The following is a 9121-nucleotide window of genomic DNA, read 5'->3' as shown; positions in this document are numbered from 1 at the left end:
GCACGGAAGGGCATGCTTTCATGCTTTCTGGGGGTTTGGCGTGGGACAAGAACAACTCACAAAGGTGTTTGTAGGTGATGTTGGACCCAAGGCTGGCTCTTTATTAGGCACCAAGGTTTACCTCTGCCTTCAAATCCTCGGGGAGGCTGTGATCTTGTGCCAGCACTTGTCCTCTTCCCCCTGGCCCGGTAACCCAGGCCTCTCCTTTCTCTTGCCATCATGCTGCCACTCAGCTCTCACCCCTGCACAGCAGAAGGGAAGAGCCAGCAGCCAGGGTCACCGGCCTCCCCGGTGGTTGAAGGTCAGTGGGCAAGGCCCATCCAGGTGCTCACAGAACCCTTGGGAGGCTTGGAGGAGGACAGTGCAGGCGAGCCCCCTCTGGGTGATCCAGGGAGGGTCCATCTCTTGGGCCCTGGGTGGAGCCTCATTGCTTCACAGTGATGGAAATCATGGCCATTGTCTGCTCATCCGTTTGTTGTGCGCCTGGCAGGGAACCACGGTCCCTAAAACTACTGTGGGGATGTGGAGGGGTGCCCTTCCAGATTGGTCCTGGGAGTAGTCACAGAAGCAGGACTCCAGGAGGGACATGGAAGCCTGAGGAGGGGGCTGCAGTGGACGTTCTTTGTCCTGGGTGGGGACATCACTCCTAAAGCTCACTTTTGCTCGAGTACAGTCATATCAGGAGAAATCCTCTGACTGTGCCTGTTTCCCCACGTGCCTTAGGACTGGCTCCCCAACCTCTTGACATCTCCCACAGTGGGCCTACGAGTTTTTTTTATCTTGCCTCTGGGGTAGGAGGTTCTGAAGACCACTGGGGAGTGGAGACAAGGGGTGACAGCATATGGGAGGTCTCAACTGTCCTCCCAGCCTCTGTCAGTGTTCCCGCCCACGGCCTCTCTCTCCAGCCCCTCTGAGGTCAGCACATGTTCCAGGCAAGAGGTCTGACACCCCATGGGCTTCCAGGAGAGGGAGAGGTCTGAGTAGTGGAACTAAGGTTGGGGGGTGGAGGGCAGCGGGGTCACCAAGGAAGCTGGGGCTGCCTCGTGCAGGTCCTAAATGCCAGGCTAAGGGGTTGAAACCATCTCCTGTGGGCAACAGGGAGCCACTGAAGGTTTCTGAGTAAAAGCAGCAAAGTGATCTGCTAGGGAAACGCAAGATGGATGGGCGGGGGCGCGGGGAGTCCAGCTGGGAGAGACCGAAGGACAAAGAGCTGGTCTATGGGATAGTAGAGCAGGAGGCAGAGAAGGAAAAGCTACAGAAGAAAATCTGGAAAACTGAGTAACTGTGCTGGAAAGCAGGGAGGCGATACACACACAGCACAGCCCCTAGCAGCTGCATTTTCTTTGGGAAAGCCTTCCTAATTAAGGTGACTTTTGTCAGGTGGATGAGTAATTAAAAGTGCAGAACTTCTAAACTCTGAGGCCCTTAGCAGTCCCGGGTCAAAAATAATGGTCGGGTCCTTGGAGACAATGAATGCCAAGGTAACAGAGAAAGAGGTCTGCTTCACTGGAAGAATGTGTGGCCACAGCCTCCAGCAGCTACACCCACCTCTGCCCCCAGCTAGCGAGGATGAAACCTCTCTGACTTTTGTTTTCTCATCTGGAAGATGGGCACAGTGCTATCCCCCGTCTTTATGTTGTGGAGCCATTAACTGGGCTGGTGAGCGCGGTGGGTGTTGACCGCAGAGCCTGGCACAGAGGGACCACGTCGTAAATGGCAGCTGTCATTCATAACAGCCCGGCTGAAGCTTCTCTCAAAGCTTCTTCCTTCTCTCAGTGCTTCTCATGAGTCCCGTCTGATTTCAGATGAGTCTCTGCTCTCAGGATACCCCACGTGTCACTTTGCCCTGTCCCATCAGCCAGTCCTGAATTCCCGTGAGGATCCCACAAGGGCCATTTGAACTGCAGGCACTCACGGTTCCACGGGACTCTCCCCGGTGCCCTTCCTGAGGTCACCACTTCCACAAGGGCCTTTGGATTCACAGCTTTGCCTACCTGTGGATTTCTCTCCCCTTTCTCCTGGCCGGTGATAGTGAAGGTGGGTATTTCTCTTGAACCTGGATTGGGGGAGTCGTGTGCTTTTGCCTGTAATAAAACCCAGCAATTTTGTTGGTCCAACACAGCCAAGTTTTTAAGACGATGGCTTTGCTAAAAGCCATGATATAAAAGGGACTTATTAACACTCTGTCCAGTTAGCAGACAGCTCTGAATGCAGTGCCCTAAAGTGTCCTACGTGCTCTTCTTATCACATTGGCTGATTCTTCCCGGCATCAATGAGGTGATGCTAACCTTGGGTGCCTCTGGGATGGAGGGAGCCCCACACGAGGAGAGGTTTGGGGGCATCTGGGGTCCAAGGAGGCCAAGTGAATACACTGAAGAAAAATGCCTCCATGGAAGTGGACCATGGCCCAGGGCTGAGACCTACAAGTTCTTGGAATGTGCCTGATGGAGAAAGTGAGGATGGGTCAGTATTAGGGTTTCTTCTTTTTGCCAAGAATGGAAATGAAGCAGAGCATCAAAGGCCACTCAAAGCCTGGTGGCAAATTCCTGGCAGAGAACTGAGCTGTCCCCATGACTTCAGAGGTCCAGGGGACTTTGCTGTGGGGGAGAAGTCTGCCACCTCAGCATATGCATTAGGATTTGCATGTGTTCCTGGAGTTACGGAATGCGGATGAAGACAGGTGCACCATTTGTGGCCTCGTTGTTTGCCTGTGCGTCAATGGCTGGAGGGCTCTGTCTTAGGAATGCAGAAAGGGTTAGGGAGCATTATGACACATGGGGGAGGCAAAAAGCCTCGCCAAGCAAGTCACAGAATTTATGGTGGGAGGTGACTGTAGAGGATGCTTTGTTCTGTTTTTATCAGCTCAGCATTCATTTCAACCTTCACTGGGAAACACAACTCATTTTTTTTCCCCCTGGGAGAAAATTGTCCCTTTCTATTCTTAAACCATTAGGTTTGAGTCAGTTCATATTACTCCCGGATCCAAGGTAAGCACATGAGTCAGACCTGGCCAATCAGAGCATTCCACTCCCCCTTGGCCATGGTGAATGGTTCAGGGATGGGGCAGATGACCCAAGCCCATCTAATGATGCTGAATTCAGAGATTTTTCTTGATGATATTGTGAATGAGGAACATTTTTTTTCTACTAACACTTAAGTCTGGAATTATTAGCAATCAGCTCTCTTTCAGAAGCACGAGTTCGTGTACAATTCTTCTGGAAGAAATTTGTAAGTCCTGCCGGCTCGTGACTGTCCCTTTTTGTTAATTCTTTCTGCCACACTCAAACTTGATGGCTGTTTAAAATGCTCTGACCAGTACCCGGGGATGCTGGATGTGTGAAATTGGTAAGCAGGCCATCTCGGAAAGGCAGGCAGCTGTGGGGGACCCAACATCATCCAATCCCCAAACCGGAGCTGTGAGCTCACGACCAACTAAGTCAGGTGCACGAAGCTCTGCCACCATCCCATTACCTGCCTATTAGTTTTGCCATCTTTTTTTCTTGTCCAACAATGAATTGATTTTCTTTAAGATAGGACGTGGTTACATCCTGCCTACCTTTTTCTTGCCTACTCATTGATATTTTGCATGTGAAGACCCAGGCTCTGGGAGTGCCTGAGAGGCTGTTAGTGCAGTTGGTGGAGTCCTTGCAAAGGGTCTGCAGGGAGCTATCTGAGCTCTTCCCTACAAAGGACCAATTTGTGAAAAGAGCTTAAAGATGCAAGGATGCAGATGCATCCACAGAGCAGGGCATGATGAATAGAGCAGCCCCATTGGTTCCAGCCCCTACTGGCTTCAACGCAGGCATACTAAGGGAAAGCCAGTTATGTGATTCCGCAACGAAGACCATGGCATTCATTGACTTCCATTGCATAACAGAACTGGAAAGTTTGTGGGGTAGACCTGGCTTCCTCCATGACTTAAACGTCTGTCTTTCTCTCCCTTGTCTCTGCTCTGCTTTTCCCAGTGTTGTCTTCATCCTCAACGTAAGCCCCACATTCACATCTTTCTTGTGGCCAGCAGTCCCAGGCCGAGTTATTGCCCTCTTTCACCCTCATTTGGCTTAATCTCTGAAACAAATTCTGATTGCCAACTTGGGTCACAGGCTCTCCCCAGTCAGGCCCTAGGGATTGAGCATGGAGTATTCTGATTGTCCAGACACCCTGGAGGAAGTAGGTGTGGCCCCTTGATTGACAGCCCTGTCAAAATCAGGTGGAGTCAGTGCTGTTAACTTACAAAAGGAAGGGAAGCAAGGCATACCCCAAAGTAATTGAGATCTTCCATATTCATGGTATAAATTTCTTTTCACATGCCAACTCCATCAGATTGATGTTAGCTGCCCATAGTGGATTAGAAGGCTACCGTTGATTAGCAGGGTCTGCCGTGGGTGTAGGATATGGCTGCTGTGGACACATGCTCTGTTTTTTGCTGCATCTGAACTTCTAGGGCATGAGAGACTGGAAAGTTCACATTGATTTACTTTGGAGGGAAGTTCCTAATCACACATCAGAGTTGCTGATGCAGAAATCCCAAGGCACATCATTAACTTGCTCCCAGCCTCTCTCCCCTATCCCATTTCCCTGCTTCACAGGAGCGTTTCCTCCCTGTTAAGGGCCTCTGCTTGGGCTGGGGGAGGAAGCCGGATACCCTAGCTGAGGACCCTCCTCTTCCCCTAGTGCCAAACAGAGGTCCTCAAATATTCCCATTCTTGGGAGGAGGGGCTGTCCTGGGGCCAGGCTTTTCCATCCTGGATGGAGAAGGAAAAAAACAGGAGAAGAGACGAGATGACAGAGAAGAGATGACAGAGAAGAGAAGAGAGTTCTGTAGCAATCTGGACTCTTTACTCTGAGCTGATTCTTCTCTCCCAGTCAACAGCATCCTGGCTGGTGAAGGGAAAAGGGCAGTGGCCAGGGCACCTGGGGTTGAAAGCCATCCCTGACTCAATGAGTGGAGGCCCTCGGCACCTTCTCTGGGCTCAGTGTCCCCATTCCTAAAACAAGGGGTCAGTACTTTACAGCTTTCTCTAGCCCAGACTTTCTGGAGTTTGATGACAATAGTAGCTCTTTTTTCCTTCTCATAATGGTTTGTCACACAGGGCCGGAGAAGTGGTTCCTTCCAGGCACAGACAGATGCAATCCCATACAGATTTTTAAAAGTTTATTATTATTTAAAAAAATTAAAAAAAAAATTTTTTTGCCACACCACTCGGCTTGCAGGATCTCAGTTCCCTGACCAGGATCGGACCCTGACCATAGCAGTGATAGTGCCGAATCCTAACCGCTAGACCACCAGGGAACTCCCCAGATTTTTTTTTTTTTAAACAAAGGTACCTTTCAATAACAAAGAGAACTTGGAACCACGTGGTCCTGACATATTTGACCTCCATTTGCTTCACTCTCATAGGACGATGGTTTAACTGACCCCCAGTCCATTTTCAGTGACCATGAAACATGAGTTCAAATGCCAACTGTGCCTTACTGTATTACTTTTTTTCTCTTTTGCTGGGTGACCTTGGGCAAATCACTTTGCTTCTCTGAACATGATATCCTTCCTCCGTAAAGTGGGGATGTCCACTTATTGGGCTGGTGAGATATTCAAATATTTAATAAGTGTTTTGAAAATCATAAAGAATCGTACAGGAGACAGGGATGAGCTCTTATTAAACTCTCACTCAAAACTGGCCTAAGAATGGGCCAGAAATTCCTTCAGGCCTGTTTGTACTGTGCCTTGCACGTAGCAGACACGTGGCAAATATTTGTTGAATGATTGGAATCCCAGGGGCTGTTTGAGTTGTGGTGGATCTCCACATAGCACTCGGGCTGTGCTACTTTACGTCCCAACTGCGGATCTCTGATGGGACAGCTGGGAGGGTGGGTTGTGGGCCTGGAGGAGCAGGGCTGTCTGGTACCTGCTTGGTGCCAAGTCCGCTAACTCGCCTGAGATGGGGCATCTGTCAGCCAAGGTAGGAAGATAGATTTCTAACAGCCGGTGGGGGGGGGTGGGGGGGGGAGGGGGCTTGTGTTTTTCTGATCGTGTTGTAGCTGTTTTGGGAATAAATTACTGTGACTTTATAGCCCTTACAGGAGTTTCTGGAAAATCTAATTGGATGAATCCCAAAAACTGAATTCTTTTTTGAGTTTCCAACTCCCTCAGATGCTCATTTGGAAGGAAAATGGGGTCGGCCTCTTTGCCTTTGACAGACACCCAATCACCCTCCTAACGGGGTCACCTCTCCTTGATCTTGGAAGTCTTTCTTTTCCCAAAGGACTCCAAGAACATGGCTGAGCCACTCAGACACACAGCCACTCCCCAGGGTAAAGAGGCAGCTTTGGAAGCCTTGTCACCTCCTTGGCCAAGCGATCAAGCCAATCAGGACAGAGCTGGGGGGTGGGGCGGGGCGCGGGAGAAGCCGACTTCTCGCCCAGGCTCCCTGCCCTGTCCTCTGTTCCTCTCTCCTAAGAAATAGGCATTGACATCCAGCGAGTGCTTTTACACCGATGTAGGTGCACACGGCTTAACAAGCACTGGCGATGCTCTCTTGTCAATTAAATTAAATACCCAGCCCCCCGCCCCAGCCCCCATCTTAGAAAAATGCTCTGTGTAGCCAAACATCTGTAGCCCAGGATATGTGATCTCCCTCTGTTTTGTTTTGCTCCAGACAAAATGGTGGAAAAGCTGAAATTTATGCCTTTGGAATCTGAGGCATTAACCGTTGTAAATCAGCATTTGGTGCCCAAAGGTAACAATTACTGCTCTCATTAATAGATTTCCCCAGCCTCCATCATAAAACAACTCTGGAAATGTCTCCAGGGACAGGGTGGGGGAAGCGTGCCTGGGGATCATTAACAGTCAAGCACCCTGGGCGCAGAGGGAGGCCGCATTCCTCTCCCCAGGGCCAGCCCAGGGGACGTGAGAGAAAGTGCGCACACACACAGGGTCCCCCAGACAGGGCCGGGGTGCTGCTGACATGAGGAGGGTGTGCAGGTCGAGCAGAAGCCCCACATCTGTGCAAGGCCTCCCAGGCAGGGGATCAGAAGCCCTGGGTCTTGGAGAGGAAAGGACTGAGGAGGGAGGACGGGGGGTGGGGGGGGTGGGGGGGTGGCGGGGGGTGGGCTGAGGGAGGGAGGGAGACGTGAGGGTTGGAGGGCAGGGGGAAGGAAGGCTCGCATCTCTATGACTACAGGTGCCTTTCTTCTTTTGGGAACACCAGGGCTGGAGGGCATCTTGCCTTCAGTAGCGACCTGGGCACAATGGGGGGCCCCGGGGCTTGCCCAGGGTCACCTGGCAAGTCAGTGTCTAACTCAGCCACGACCATAAAGAAAAATGTAGAGGCCTGCCCAGAGGGTTGACCATGGACCCTTTCTGTCTCTCTTTGGTTGGAACATAAACTGGATTTGTACCCAGGAAATAATTTCTTCTGTTCTGCAGATGGAAGCAGGGTGACCATGCTGAGGCCACACACGTGGCCCCTGGAAACGGTAGATGAAGAGGCCTCGCTGGGCTGGAGGGGCTGGCCGATCCCCCTCTGGGCATCCCTTTATACCTGGGGATGGGTGTGACCGCGGGGCAAAAGAGAACAGAGAGTTCTCTCTGCTACTTGCTGATCCTCACCCTAGTTTTGTGTTATTTTTCTTTTCCGGTGGGATTCTCACATCTCTTTTTCTGGGATATTCGTTTGTAGAAAGAATCCATATGGGATTTGGATTCGACGGGGCCTGAGTAAGAATGCTAACTGCATCCTTAGCTGATGAACAAGCTGTGAGGCCTTGTGAAGGAAAGTCTCAGGACCTCTTCCCTCCTTGTCTGCAACGGGCACCGTGGTTCCTCCGTGAGACGGTGCTGTGAGGGTGGGTGCCCAGCTGTGTGCGCAGCGTGTGTGCCAGGCTGAGCAGCTGGCACGGGGTAGGTGTTCACAAAGTACTTTCTGAGTGAATGGAAAAGAAAAGGTATCTATTGGTGTAGAACAAGAGCGGGGTATCCTACCCTCCTGGGTCATTTTAATTCTCCCCCTTGCAATTTACTCAGATGCAAGAAATCAAAGGCTTCCTGGTACTCGGGCAAAGCTTGGCTCAGAGAAGCTGCCACGTTGCTCGGGGCGCACAGCGGAACACCCAGCAGGTGGTCGGCTTCCCATCCTCCATGCCTCCCGGCCCTGAACCTCGCTTCCAGCTCATAGCAACTCCACAAGGCTGATTGACAGAGAGCATTGCCCCCTGTTTGTTCATTTTTGTTGTGGTAAAATATACATAATATAAAATTTACCATTTTGTCCATTTTTAGGTGGGCAGTTCAGTGAGATTAAGTACCTTCACATTGTTGTACAATCACCACCACCGTCCGTCTCCACACCTTTTGCATCATTCCTGTACTCGTGAAATGATAACTCCTCCTCTCCCTTCACCCAGCCTTGGTAACCTCTAATATTTCCTGTTTCTATGAATGTGACTGTTCTAGGTAAACTCATGTATGTGGAATCATACAATACTTGTCCATTTGTGTTTGGCTACTTTCACTTAGGATAATGTCGTCAGGGTTCATCCGTGCTTGGCATGTGTCAGAATTTCATTTGTTTTTAAGGCTGAATAATATTCCATCGTTTGTATGTACCACATTCTGCTTATCCATTTGTCCATCAATGATCATTTGCGTTGTTTCCACATTTTGGCTGTTGTGAATAATACCGCCATGAACATGGGTGTGCCACATCTGTTTGAGTTCCTGCTTTCAATTTTTTGGATATATACCTAGAAGTAGAATTACTGGATTTATGGTAATTCTACATTTACTTTTTTGAGGGACCACCATACTAACCCTTTTTAAAACTTTCCCAGTGGAAGGGCAGTGCTGCAGGGGTGGTGTCTGATGAGAATAGATGCTCTGGGCCTTTCCAAAGTTAGGGCTGGGGGCTGGGGGTGGCAGGGAGGACCCTGGAGCTGGCACAGGGCACCCTTTGGCAGTTCAGCACTGCCCCCCACCAACTGGGACCCGTTTTACACTAAGCCCTGGGAGAAACGAAGCACTAGCTCTGTTCACCATGGATGGACAGAGATTGTTTTGCTTCTTATGATTAAACAACAACTAAATCCCCCACCCCATGTATGCACACACCAACTCCAAATTTGG

The 9121-nt window shown here is 50.4% G+C and overlaps 1 long non-coding RNA gene across 1 annotated transcript; it reads left to right on the top strand.

Annotated features, from left to right (window-relative positions):
- The first annotated feature begins 5810 nt into the window (after nt 1-5810).
- On the top strand, nt 5811-8711 carry LOC118882942. The gene is made up of 4 exons (XR_005016889.1): nt 5811-5960; nt 6657-6737; nt 7680-7900; nt 8024-8711. It is a non-coding gene; the product is annotated as an uncharacterized LOC118882942 (long non-coding RNA).
- Nucleotides 8712-9121: the final 410 nt, after the last annotated feature.

The sequence above is a fragment of the Balaenoptera musculus genome, chromosome 16, assembly GCF_009873245.2.
Source record: "Balaenoptera musculus isolate JJ_BM4_2016_0621 chromosome 16, mBalMus1.pri.v3, whole genome shotgun sequence".
NCBI lineage: Eukaryota > Metazoa > Chordata > Mammalia > Artiodactyla > Balaenopteridae > Balaenoptera > Balaenoptera musculus.
The sequence above is the reverse complement of the archived record's forward strand: the minus strand, read 5'-3'. Positions and strand labels throughout refer to the sequence as shown.